Below are 14,099 nucleotides of genomic sequence, written 5' to 3'. Positions count from 1 at the left end.
TCAACATTGATCGGTGGCGACGATTGTTGGAGTTGATTGTCGAAAGATCGCAGCTGGTAAAGTCACAGGAGGTGGTGATCGAAGATTAGCCAACGACGATTATCGGAGATTAGCCTAAACCATAAAAATGTTTTTACTAAAATTTTTCAAGGTTTATTGTTGGTGACGGTCGCTAGAGTTGGTTGTCAGAACTTCATTGGTGGTTGGAGATTGATTGGTCGACCGATGATCACTGGAGATTAGCCTAAATCCTAAAATTTTGATAAATGTTTTGATTAAAATTTTCCAAGGTTGATCAGTGGCAACTAGAGGTTGGTTGGCGACAGTTACCAGGGTTGGTTGTCAGAAGTTTGTCGGTGGAGTCATTGGAGGTGGTAGTCGGAGATTGGCCAACAATGATCATGGGAGATGGTATCTGAAAGTTGGTCGACAAACTTTCCAAACTCTTGAAATAAATACCCCAGGTTTAAAGAATAGTAATGATGTACTAGTTATTTTAATCCTAATTCTAATCCTCAATTAAAACTAAACCTTGCCTCAAACAAGGAGTGAACTATTATACCCCACTACACTCAAACCTAACTCCAACATGTCCTTAGTAATAGGGTAATACAATACATTCATTGAGAAATTTCTTAAAAGCATACAATATATAACATCTATCACTTTGGACTCTTTTAGATTAAATACTATTTTTTAAAAGAATATTTTTTTAAAGCTCTTAGGAAAAAAAATCAATTTAAGATGTTTCAACCACTATTTTTGTATGAATGACAAACACTTTTATTTTTTAGAAAATAAAATAATTTAAAATTTATTATGCTTTTTAAAAAGTTAAACCGAAGACAACATTAGTTTAAACACTAATTGAATCTAAAGTAATTAAAGAAAAAAAAAATGACTAGGTTAAAAAAACGAAATTGAATTGAGTAAGGAAAAAAATTTAACTACCCTCAAGTTAGAGGGAAAACCCCTCCCAAGTTACCACAAACTGCCTAATTTTACCAAATATTTTAATTTCTTATAATTTTTTTTTCAAAAAAAAAAAATAAAAATAAAAATAAAAATAAAAATAAATAATAGAAAACAATGATTACAAAAGAAACAAATTTCTCATTTAGGAATTCTTTGGGGGGTGGTGTGTTGATATAAAATAAAAGAAATTTAAAGAGCCCATCTGTATTCATATATACGGTGTTTTGGAATGTAGAGTCATTTTTGTTTGAATTCATTATTTATGTTTGGGGTGTAAGGTGACTTTATATGTCATTTATGATTACTATTTTTGTTTCAAAACTTCTTTATATTTTTAATAATTCTTATAATATTTGTTCCAATAAAGTATGGATTAACTTTTTTTTAAAAAGCTTTTCTTTCTTTGAATGTATATATATATATATATATATATATATATATATATATTTTTTTTTTTGTAAAAAAACTAGAACAACTAACCCACAAGATTATAGTTAAATAAAATGAAAAACCAAAGGAAAAAAAGAATTAAAAAAATTCTTCTTGAATTTCCCCATTATATTCTTCCTCCTGTGTTTTTTTTCTTCTGTCATTAATTATTTATAGTGGAATCTCCCACTCATCTTACCACCTAATGCAATGTCACTAGCTACTTTTTTTTCTTCAATAATTCCACTTGTCAACTCCTCCAAATTTTGAGGGTTATCAAAAAAAATGTAAATCTTCATTTTTCATCCTCTTTTGCTAGTAAATGCTCTACAAAATAAATCTCGATTTTGTGATTTTTTTTGTTATTTGTTATTTTTCTTTAACTTTATTGTTCCACCATTCTACTGCATGCATATCTTTTTTTCAAACTCATAACACTCATTTGATATGTGAATTCAATCTACATGTAACTATTTCAATTAAAGTAGTCAAAGTTCAACAACCCTATCGTTTACACCATATTTTTAGAGAAATTTAATTTGTGAAATTTTAACTTTACATTTATATTAATTTTAGTATAGTGAGTACAACCTCTAATACATGATATTTTGATGATTTCTCTCAAAAAATAAGTTTTAAATTTCAGGCTTGTTAATCTTTTTGGATGATTAGCTTTTGGACATGATTATCTTCTTCTATGATCGACTTTTGGGCTGGGTTATTGATCTTCTTGGATAATCAGCTTTTGAGCTTGATGATCTTCTTAGATGATTGACTTTTGAGCTTGCTAATCTTCTTCGATGATCGACTTTTGGGCTTGTTGACTTACTTGGATGATCGACCTTTGAACTTGATGATCTTTCTTGGATGATTGGCCTTTGTGCTTGATAATCTTCATGGATGATTTGACCTTCGGACTTGTTGATCTTTCTTGAATGATCGGTCTTTAGGTTCGATAATTAGTTTGGATCGGTCTCTGATTTGCTAATCTACTTGAATCCAACTTCATAAGAGTTATATTCTTTACATCTTCAAAGCTTTTATCACATGAACTTTTAGGTCTGAAGAGTTTTAAAGCTTCAATCCTCAGAATTTTGAGACCTTCAAAGTTTATTATTTTTTTAGAACTTGAGTGCTTTAGTCTTCTAGAATTCAAAGTTTAATCTTTCAAGGCTTCAATATTTCAAAAGGTAAAAATCTTAAGATCAATAAGAACTTTAATGTCTTCAGATGTGGATTCTTCAAATCTCCATTGCTTCAGCACTTCGTCGTCAATTCTTTCCTCTACCCCAAATGAAAAGCGAGACTTTTATTTATAGAAAATTTCCATGGACTTTAAGTGGGCTTGAACTAAGTTGCCCGATGGGCTTGGGTTTGGGCTTGGACCCAATGTCCTCTTTGACTCAAATTTCCACCATAGGCTTAAATTGGGTTAGACCGGAGTCATTTTAATTACTAGATCCAATCCACATTTATAATTTTCATAATGGACTTGATTTTCATGGTAATGATGTGCATAATTTAATTGGTTGAAGTTTCTCATTCAACACCCTACAACACCCTTTTAATAGTCATGGAACGTATATGAGTTGAACATGCACAAAAAATAGAGACATAAATTGGTCGTTAGAGTTGTTGCAAAGGAGATGGCTGTCAAAACCCGAAATTAGTTTGTTGGAGTTGTCGTGGAAGATGGAAGTTAGCGCCAATAAAAAGTGTTAATAAATTTCTCCAAGTTTCCCCAATTTTTTTCAAACTTCCAATTTGCAACCTCAAAATTTTCCATCCGTAAGAAAATAGAAATTATGAACTCACTTGATTTGAACTACGAACATAGAAATGGCGACAAAAAAGATGTGAAATAGAAAGAAAAAGAATTAACAAAAATTGAAAAAGAAAGAGAGCATAGAGGAGATGGTGGAGATGTCAAGGAGAACGTGGTTGGGGAAGGAAAAAGATCCGATATGGAATAAGAAATGGGCTATTTTAGGGTCCAAATAAATAGTAGAAGGGGAAAAAAGTTGATAGCAATCAAGGTGCAACCACCTTCTATCAAAGAGTTTAAGGGATTTTTTTTAAAGCTTTCACGGCGAGGTTTATGTGCATGTCCTTACTTAGACTAGAAGTAAAACATATTTGAAAAATAATGAAATAATCAACAATTGTATCGGAAGATAATCTTAACAACAATAAGCTCATAGTAGAGACAATAGAGACACATGGATTTGTTAACCTAGTTCGATGACATTGCATCTACACTTGGGGGTACGTGACCCGAGATAGGAGATTTTATTACTAACAACACAACTTATCATAAGTAATCACTTATGATAATTAGTTTATAGTTTACACTTTGATTCTTACTCTATAGAGTAATTATATTTGGTAGAAAATATACAGACATTTAACGATTAAGTCTATGTTTGATTTAAACTAATCAAAATCTCCCCCTTAATCAATACTTCTTGATTAAGTAATTTAACGATGAAGATCTCCCCCTGATCAATTTTCTCATCAATCATCCGATCAGGGTTCTGTATATAAATTGTTTCATACGCGATCTTTATAAGGATAGTGTGTTGCATATCTTGAATTCATTCACAAAAGTCGTTCCATATTTACAATGTTCTCTGAGAAACTTTCGAGCAATATACTTCTATTCTGTAGCAAAAAATTTTCACCTGCTCAATAATTCAACAACACTTGCCAAAAACTTCAACCATCTATATATATAATTTATGTTTTCACCGAACACATGATCAAATCTTGCAAAACATATCTTCTGCAAGCAATTCGATATCCAATAAAATCAGATGAGATACACAATCTTTTTTCCTATATTTCACGTGTGATATATTTTGTATAACTTGTGCAACAAATACTACGGCCCATAATATCTTAACAATATTGTAGTTAGGATCTTGTAACGACCCAACTTTTCCGGACTAAGCTGAGGTCACTACCAAATACCAAAACTCGACCATTCAACGTAAAATTCAAAACGGACCAGATACGATTCATTAAAACAGTATAAACCTTACAAAAGACAGTTTCGGGCCCTATTTTAAATAATTCAAAAAAATCACAAGATAAAATGTCAAGTCACCAGTCCAAAAACCACAATCAAAATATTCTGACAAAATACATAGCGGAAGCGAAAGAAAATCAGACGCGTCCATATGGCCTTCACGCATCCTTCCTGCCTCTCTTCGGTCTGCCCCTCGCTGTACCCCTACCTGAAAAGTTAAAGAAGAGAAAGGGTGAGTATAAACATACCCAGTAAGGGACCCACTACTGGGCCCGTTAGGGGACAACAGTTAACTTCCTATTCGGGGGTACCCTACATATCAGTCTAGTGCTCCCGAAGGATGCACATATCAGTCTAGTGCTCCCGAAGGATGCACATATCAGTCTAGTGCTCCCGAAGGATGCACATATCAGTCTAGTGCCCCCGAAGGATGCACATATCAGTCTAGTGCTCCCGAAGGACGCACATATCAGTCTAGTGCTCCCGAAGGACGCACATATCAGTCTAGTGCTCCCGAAGGATGCACATATCAGTCTTGTGCTCCCGAAGGATGCACATATCAGTCTAGTGCTCCCGAAGGATGCACATATCCGTAAGGCACACTACCCCATAGATGAAGCTAACCGTTACCCCTCAGTCCAAACTAAACTGTCTACATCAATCACATCCCAACGGCATTCATATCACAGTCCCGCCATAGGCTTTATCAGTCAGATAGTATAAGTTTAAACATCTACACCCTCAGTTGCTATATGCATTACCGATTCGCACACCAATAGGGAAAACCCTAAGTCCAATCGACTAACCAACCAAAACCGGACTCACGGTCCATCCCCGTCCAAATTCCATGAACCACATCCAGACCAGTGTTTTACTACATACTGAACCGTAAGTTTAGGGTCCATCAACATAAATTCTCAATCCACAAATAGCAGTCACAATATATTTTCATCAGACAAAATATAGTATCAGTACTTAACAGTCAACACGCATACAGATATTCAGTATAGTCACAAACGTGTAATCTCCTGTGGATTACTACGGTTTCAGCCTGGACTCGGGGTCCAGTAGTAGGAAAACCCTTACCTGAAACTCGGTTATGCCCCTCGATCGAAATCCACGCTCGACAGATCTACCTAACGAAACACGAAAGTTTTAGTTGATGACTTTAGTAGCAGTTGTTTTAAAAAGGTTATCCGTTGACTTACCCAAGGAAAGGAAGCTATCTCCAACCAGGTCTGCCGCGGAACCCGAGAACTTAAGCGTCAACTCTGTACTACCTTCAAGGGAGAAAAGTAGGGCCATATCTTAATCCAACATTCAAACTCGAATCGGACGAGGTAACATTAGGGAATTCATCAGAACAATCCTTACCGAAGACTCACCGTGACCCGGAGCGGAGGAAGGAAGGCTTAGGTGGCTTGGTGAAACAAGGAGCTCGGCTCGGCTTGAAGGCGCTCGGCTCGGCTCGGCTCGGCTCCACCTCGGCTCGGCTCGGCTTGGTCTCGGCTCGGCTCGGCTTGTGGCTCGGCTCGGCTTGGCCTCGGCTCGGCTTAACTCGACTCGCGGCTCAGCTCACTCGGCTCGCGGCTCGGCTTACTCGGCTCGCGGCTCGGCTCGCGGCTCGACTTACTCGGCTCGCGGCTCGGCTCGCGGCTCGGCTCGCGGCTCGCTCGGCTTAGGGCTCGGCTCGGACAAGGATGGCGGCTCGGGTACGGCTCGCCGCTCGGGTACGGCTCACTCTGCTCGGCTTACTCAACTCGGCTCACCCGGATTTGTGTGGCTCGGACTGGAAACGGGTTCGGGTCGGGTCAACTTGGAACCGGGTCGGGTTGGGCGAAACGGGCAGCACGGTTCTGAGGCTTCTTTCTTCCGGCGAACGACGGCGGCGGTGATTTGCGGACGACACACGAGGGATGCGGGTGGCTGCTTCGTGGAGCGGCGACGAGCGGCGGTGGCGTTGGCTGGGATTCGACGGACGACGACGAAGAGACGGGTTGCGGCTTGCGGATGGTGGCTGCGGCGAACGTCCGGCGAGGCTACGCACACCGACGGAGATGGAGATAGGGGCAGAGGACGGAGACGGAGAGGATGGTGATGGTGGCGGAGACAAGAAGAGAACGGTGAGGCGCGGCGTCGGGCGAGGAAGGGAGAGGAAGAAGAAGAAGAAGTTTCACACGGGGGGGGGGGGGGGGGGGGGAAGCGGCGCGCGGGTTAGGGTATTCTTAAAAAAAAATTTATTATATAGATATATATAACTTTTAATAATAATAATAATAAATAAGATATTATTATTATATATATTTATACATATATTAATTTCTACTTATCAAAATAAATAATTAAAAAATATATAAAGTATTATTATATGCATATACATATTTCAACTTTAAAATAAAAATTTAATTAGTAATAATCGTACTAATAATAATAATAATAATAATAGAAAATATTGATATTAAATTATGTGTAAGGATAATAATAAATACCAATAGTAATAATAATATAATTACTTATTCTATTACTATTATAAAATTTACAATTATAAATTTAGAATTTCAGAAATTAATTCAAAATTTAACATTCCCGAGAATTTATATAAAATGATAGAAAAATAAATTTTACCTCGAAAGTTCGGGACGTTACATTCTTCCCTCCTTAGGGAACTTTCGTCCTCGAAAGTTTTATTTCTCGAACAGTTCGGGATAACGGGATCTCATGTCGTCTTCACGCTCCCATGTAGCCTCTTCTACCCGGTGATTCCGCCACAAGACTTTAACCAGGGGAATTTCTTTATTTCTCAACGTCTTCACCTCTCTAGCAAGCACCTCAACAGGTTGTTCTACATAGCTCAAGTTCTCATCAATCTCTAGTGGCTCGTAATCCACTACATGGGATGGATCTGGCACGTACTTCCTCAACATAGAAACGTCAAACACATCATGAACTGTCGAGAGTGATGGAGGCAACGCCAAGCGATAAGCTACAGGGCCAATCCGCTCCAGAATCTCAAACGGCCCAACAAAACGGGGACTCAACTTTCCCCTCCTTTCAAAACGCAAGACACCTCTCATAGGTGCTACCTTTAAGAACACTTTATCCCCTACCTCAAACTCAAGGTCCTTCCGCCTCACATCTGCATAACTCTTCTGCCTACTCTGAGCGGTATGCATGCGTGATCTAATCTTCTGAATCGCTTCGTTAGTAGACTGAACTAACTCAGGACCCATCAATCTCTGCTCACCTACCTCACCCCAGCAAACCGGGGATCTACAACATTTGCCGTACAGGGCCTCAAACGGTGCCATGCCAATAGTAGCCTGATAACTGTTATTATAAGCAAATTCCATCAAATGTAAGTGGGAGTCCCAGCTACCTGGAAATTCCAATGCACACGCTCGCAACATATCCTCTAAAACCTGGTTCAGACGCTCAGTCTGACCGTCAGTCTGTGGATGGAAAGCCGTACTAAAGTCCAACCTCGTGCCCATAGCAGTCTGCAAACCCTTCCAAAATTTGGAAGTGAAACGAGCATCTCTATCAGAAACAATCGACACTGGCACTCCGTGTAATCTCACTATCTCAGACATGTACAACTGTGCCCACTTACTAGCAGTATAGGTGGATTTACCCGGAACGAAGTGCGCTGATTTAGTAAGTCTGTCCACCACAACCCAAATCACTGTAAATCCCCTCAGAGTTCTCGGTAGCCCGGTAATGAAATCCATGGACACGTTCTCCCACTTCCATTCCGGTATGCTCAAGGGTTGTAATAAACCCGCTGGTTTCTGCCTTGGTGCCTTAACCTGCTGACACACCAAGCATTTACTAACAAATTCTGCTACTTCCCTCTTCATGTTACGCCACCAATAAACCCGCTTTAAGTCCTGATACATCTTCGTACTACCTGGGTGCATGGAAAATGGGGAACTGTGCGCCTCAGATAATAATTCTGTCTTAACCGCACTATCTGACGGAACACAGAGGCGTCTCTCAAACAACAGTCCACCATCAGAGGATAACGAGAACTCAGCCGTTTGCCCTGCCTCTGCTAGGCCACGTTTCTCAACCAGATAAGGATCATTACTCTGAGCATCAATGATCCTCTGCCTCAAGGTCGGCTGTACCGTCAACTGGGCTAACTGCATAGTAACTGCCCCCACTGACACTGCAATCCCAGCCCGCTCGAGATCCCGATGCAATGGGGCCTGCCGGGTAATAAGTGCTGCTGAATGGGACACCTTCCTACTAAGAGCATCAGCTATCACATTTGCCTTGCCCGGATGATACAGTATCTCACAATCGTAATCCTTCACTAACTCAAGCCACCTTCGCTGTCTCATATTCAATTCTTTCTGAGTAAAGAAGTATTTCAAGCTCTTATGATCTGTGAATATCTGTATCTTTTCACCATATAAATAATGCCTCCATATTTTCAAAGCAAAAACCACTGCTGCCAACTCTAGATCATGTGTAGGGTAGTTCTGCTCATGACTCTTCAACTGACGAGACGCATAAGCGACCACCTTACCCTGCTGCATCAAAACACAACCCAGACCCTTCTTGGAAGCATCACTATAAATCACGAAACTGCCAGAACCGTCAGGTACAGTAAGAACCGGCGCGGTAACTAGCTTCTGTTTAAGGGTCTGGAAACTGTCCTCACATGCCTTGCTCCAAACAAAAGGAGCTCCCTTTCTGGTCAACTGAGTAAGAGGAGTAGCTATACGGGAGAAGTTCTCCACAAACCGTCGATAATAGCCCGCTAAACCCAGAAAGCTACGAACCTCACTAACTGTGGAAGGTCGGGTCCAACCGGTGACTGCCTCTATCTTAGCTGGATCCACAGAGACTCCATCCTTAGAAACCACGTGGCCCAGAAAGGACACCTGCTTCAGCCAAAACTCGCATTTCGAGAACTTTGCATACAACTTATTATCCCGAAGTGTTTGCAAAACCATACGTAAATGCTCCTCGTGTTCGGCCTCCGTCTTGGAGTATATCAAGATATCGTCGATAAACACAATCACAAAAGTATCTAGGAACTCCCTAAACACTCTGTTCATCAAGTCCATAAACACTGCCGGAGCATTCGTCAAACCAAAAGACATCACAATAAACTCGTAGTGTCCATATCTGGAACGAAATGCTGTCTTCGGTACATCCTCATCCTTAATTCTCAGCTGATGGTATCCCGACCGAAGATCAATCTTAGAGAACACTGTGGCTCCCTGTAACTGGTCAAATAGATCGTCAATCCTGGGCAAGGGATATCTGTTCTTTACGGTTACTTTGTTCAACTCCCTATAGTCAATGCACAGACGCATCGATCCGTCCTTCTTCTTAACGAATAAGACTGGCGCACCCCAAGGCGACACGCTCGGTCGAATGAATCCCTTATCAAGCAATTCCTGTAACTGTACCTTCAGTTCTTTCAGTTCTGCGGGGGCCATTCTGTAAGGGGCTCTGGATATAGGGACCGTGCCCGGCTCCAACTCTATGGCAAACTCAACCTCCCTGTGTGGAGGTAACCCTGGAAGTTCCTCAGGAAAAACGTCTGGATAGTCCCTCACCACCGGTTCTGACGACAGGGATACATCCGCCTCTCTAGTATCCACCACACTCGCTAAGATACCCCAAGTACCCTGACTGAGCAGTTTACTGGCCCTGATGGCTGAGATTACCTGAGGCAACGACTTTGACCCTCCTCCCTTAAATTTAAAACTGGCCATCGAGGGAGGGTTAAACGTTACCTCCTTACGTGAACAATCTATACTGGCGTGGTTAGCGGCCAACCAATCCATACCCAGGATTACATCAAAGTCCAGCATATCCAGAACTATCAGCGTTACCTCAATCACATGGCCTGCTATCTCAATCTGGCATGCTTTCACCTTTTCCTTCGACAACATACATTCCCCGGAAGGAGTAGATACTGACAGAATCTGGTGTAAGGGTTCTACCTCTAAGCGGGCATGCGACACAAATGCGGAAGAGATAAAAGAATGTGACGAACCCGAATCAAACAAGACTAAGGCGTAATGCCCCAACACTGGGAGCGTACCTGTCACTACTGTGCCTGCCTTTTCAGCCTCAGTCCTGTTGGTAGCAAAGACTCTACCCTGATGTGGAGCACCTGCTCCCTGATTCTGCGCGATCCCCGTGAGTCTCAACGGGCATCTATCAGCTGTATGACCCTCTTGCCTGCACTTAAAGCAGGTCCTGGTCCCGAATAAGCAACGGCCCAGATGGTGCTTCCCACAAGTGGTACACAACGGCTTTCCTCTGGCAGCCTCCCCTGCCTCAAAAGGTTTCTGCTGGAAGCTGCGAAACTCACCACCTGGTCTGAAATTCCGCTGTGGCACTGGAACAGGCTGCTGCTCAGCCTTCCTCTTCTGTCCCGACGTCGAACCTCTACCAGCGGTCTTAGACGAGTTAGCCCTCTCCTGTAAACTGAGATCCACTGCCAGGCGCAGTGCATCGGCATGAGTAGCGGGTCTGAAAGCTCGGACCAAACCCTGAATGTCTAGTCGGAGGCCTCTAACAAACTTATCAGCTCTGGCCGCCTCGGTCGCTATCATCTCAGGAGCGAAGCGGGATAACATGTCAAACTCCGCATCATACTGCTCCACTGTCATGTCATCCTGCTCTAAGTTCAGAAACTCCTGCCGCTTGGCATCTCTCAAACTGGCGGAGAAGAATTTCGCATAGAAACTCTCCTTGAACTGCTGCCACGTGATCTGACTCACATCACCACCTAGCATTCTCTCTGTAGTCTCCCACCATGCAGTACCTCTGTCAGTCAACATAAAAACAGCACACTGAACCTTCTGATCCTCAGGGCATTTCATGTAACGGAATATGGTTTCCAAGGACGATAACCACATCTGAGCCCTGGTGGGGTCCTCCAAAGACCCATCGAACGTCGTGGGATTATACTTCCTGAAATCCCTCAGATGTTTAGCCTCTGCCGACAACTGATCCGGCACAAACTGAGGCGCAACTGGTACCGGAGCCGGAGCTGGAGCAGGAACTGGTGCTGGAGCTGGCGCCGGAGTTGGCGAGGCAGGCTTCTGCTGCTCCCGCATCTGCATAATCATATCTCTAAACCTCTGCTCCATGGCGGCTAGGTCCGCAAGAGTAACTGGCGCAGCCGGGTCAGGGGCTTGGGCTACAGGCTGCACCTCAGGCTGAATGCGTCCTGCTCTCCTTCCTCGGCCTCCTCGGCCACCCCTACGTGCACCTCTCCTTGGTGGCATTTTCCTAACAACCACCAAACGATTCCTTTAGTCATAAATGGTAATTGAATTTGCAGTTTAACTTAGGTAAGGTAATGCATGTAGAGTTATACATATACTCTCATGAGAGCGTACCTGACGAGCGGCAAGGATCGTTTCAGCCATAAGGACACAAAACACAGACTCACATTATAAGTCAGTCTACAGAACCTAAAACTTAGGCTCTGATACCAACTGTAACGACCCAACTTTTCCGGACTAAGCTGAGGTCACTACCAAATACCAAAACTCGACCATTCAACGTAAAATTCAAAACGGACCAGATACGATTCATTAAAACAGTATAAACCTTACAAAAGACAGTTTCGGGCCCTATTTTAAATAATTCAAAAAAATCACAAGATAAAATGTCAAGTCACCAGTCCAAAAACCACAATCAAAATATTCTGACAAAATACATAGCGGAAGCGAAAGAAAATCAGACGCGTCCATATGGCCTTCACGCATCCTTCCTGCCTCTCTTCGGTCTGCCCCTCGCTGTACCCCTACCTGAAAAGTTAAAGAAGAGAAAGGGTGAGTATAAACATACCCAGTAAGGGACCCACTACTGGGCCCGTTAGGGGACAACAGTTAACTTCCTATTCGGGGGTACCCTACATATCAGTCTAGTGCTCCCGAAGGATGCACATATCAGTCTAGTGCTCCCGAAGGATGCACATATCAGTCTAGTGCTCCCGAAGGATGCACATATCAGTCTAGTGCCCCCGAAGGATGCACATATCAGTCTAGTGCTCCCGAAGGACGCACATATCAGTCTAGTGCTCCCGAAGGACGCACATATCAGTCTAGTGCTCCCGAAGGATGCACATATCAGTCTTGTGCTCCCGAAGGATGCACATATCAGTCTAGTGCTCCCGAAGGATGCACATATCCGTAAGGCACACTACCCCATAGATGAAGCTAACCGTTACCCCTCAGTCCAAACTAAACTGTCTACATCAATCACATCCCAACGGCATTCATATCACAGTCCCGCCATAGGCTTTATCAGTCAGATAGTATAAGTTTAAACATCTACACCCTCAGTTGCTATATGCATTACCGATTCGCACACCAATAGGGAAAACCCTAAGTCCAATCGACTAACCAACCAAAACCGGACTCACGGTCCATCCCCGTCCAAATTCCATGAACCACATCCAGACCAGTGTTTTACTACATACTGAACCGTAAGTTTAGGGTCCATCAACATAAATTCTCAATCCACAAATAGCAGTCACAGTATATTTTCATCAGACAAAATATAGTATCAGTACTTAACAGTCAACACGCATACAGATATTCAGTATAGTCACAAACGTGTAATCTCCTGTGGATTACTACGGTTTCAGCCTGGACTCGGGGTCCAGTAGTAGGAAAACCCTTACCTGAAACTCGGTTATGCCCCTCGATCGAAATCCACGCTCGACAGATCTACCTAACGAAACACGAAAGTTTTAGTTGATGACTTTAGTAGCAGTTGTTTTAAAAAGGTTATCCGTTGACTTACCCAAGGAAAGGAAGCTATCTCCAACCAGGTCTGCCGCGGAACCCGAGAACTTAAGCGTCAACTCTGTACTACCTTCAAGGGAGAAAAGTAGGGCCATATCTTAATCCAACATTCAAACTCGAATCGGACGAGGTAACATTAGGGAATTCATCAGAACAATCCTTACCGAAGACTCACCGTGACCCGGAGCGGAGGAAGGAAGGCTTAGGTGGCTTGGTGAAACAAGGAGCTCGGCTCGGCTTGAAGGCGCTCGGCTCGGCTCGGCTCGGCTCCACCTCGGCTCGGCTCGGCTTGGTCTCGGCTCGGCTCGGCTTGTGGCTCGGCTCGGCTTGGCCTCGGCTCGGCTCAACTCGGCTCGCGGCTCAGCTCACTCGGCTCGCGGCTCGGCTCACTCGGCTCGCGGCTCGGCTTACTCGGCTCGCGGCTCGGCTCGCGGCTCGGCTTACTCGGCTCGCGGCTCGGCTCGCGGCTCGCTCGGCTTAGGGCTCGGCTCGGACAAGGATGGCGGCTCGGGTACGGCTCGCCGCTCGGGTACGGCTCACTCTGCTCGGCTTACTCAACTCGGCTCACCCGGATTTGTGTGGCTCGGACTGGAAACGGGTTCGGGTCGGGTCAGCTTGGAACCGGGTCGGGTTGGGCGAAACGGGCAGCACGGTTCTGAGGCTTCTTTCTTCCGGCGAACGACGGCGGCGGTGATTTGCGGACGACACACGAGGGATGCGGGTGGCTGCTTCGTGGAGCGGCGACGAGCGGCGGTGGCGTTGGCTGGGATTCGACGGACGACGACGAAGAGACGGGTTGCGGCTTGCGGATGGTGGCGGCGGCGAACGTCCGGCGAGGCTACGCACACCGACGGAGATGGAGATAGGGGCAGAGGACG

The sequence above is a fragment of the Cucumis melo genome, chromosome 6 (genome assembly GCF_025177605.1).
Source record: "Cucumis melo cultivar AY chromosome 6, USDA_Cmelo_AY_1.0, whole genome shotgun sequence".
NCBI lineage: Eukaryota > Viridiplantae > Streptophyta > Magnoliopsida > Cucurbitales > Cucurbitaceae > Cucumis > Cucumis melo.
Note: the sequence above shows the minus strand (reverse complement) of the source record.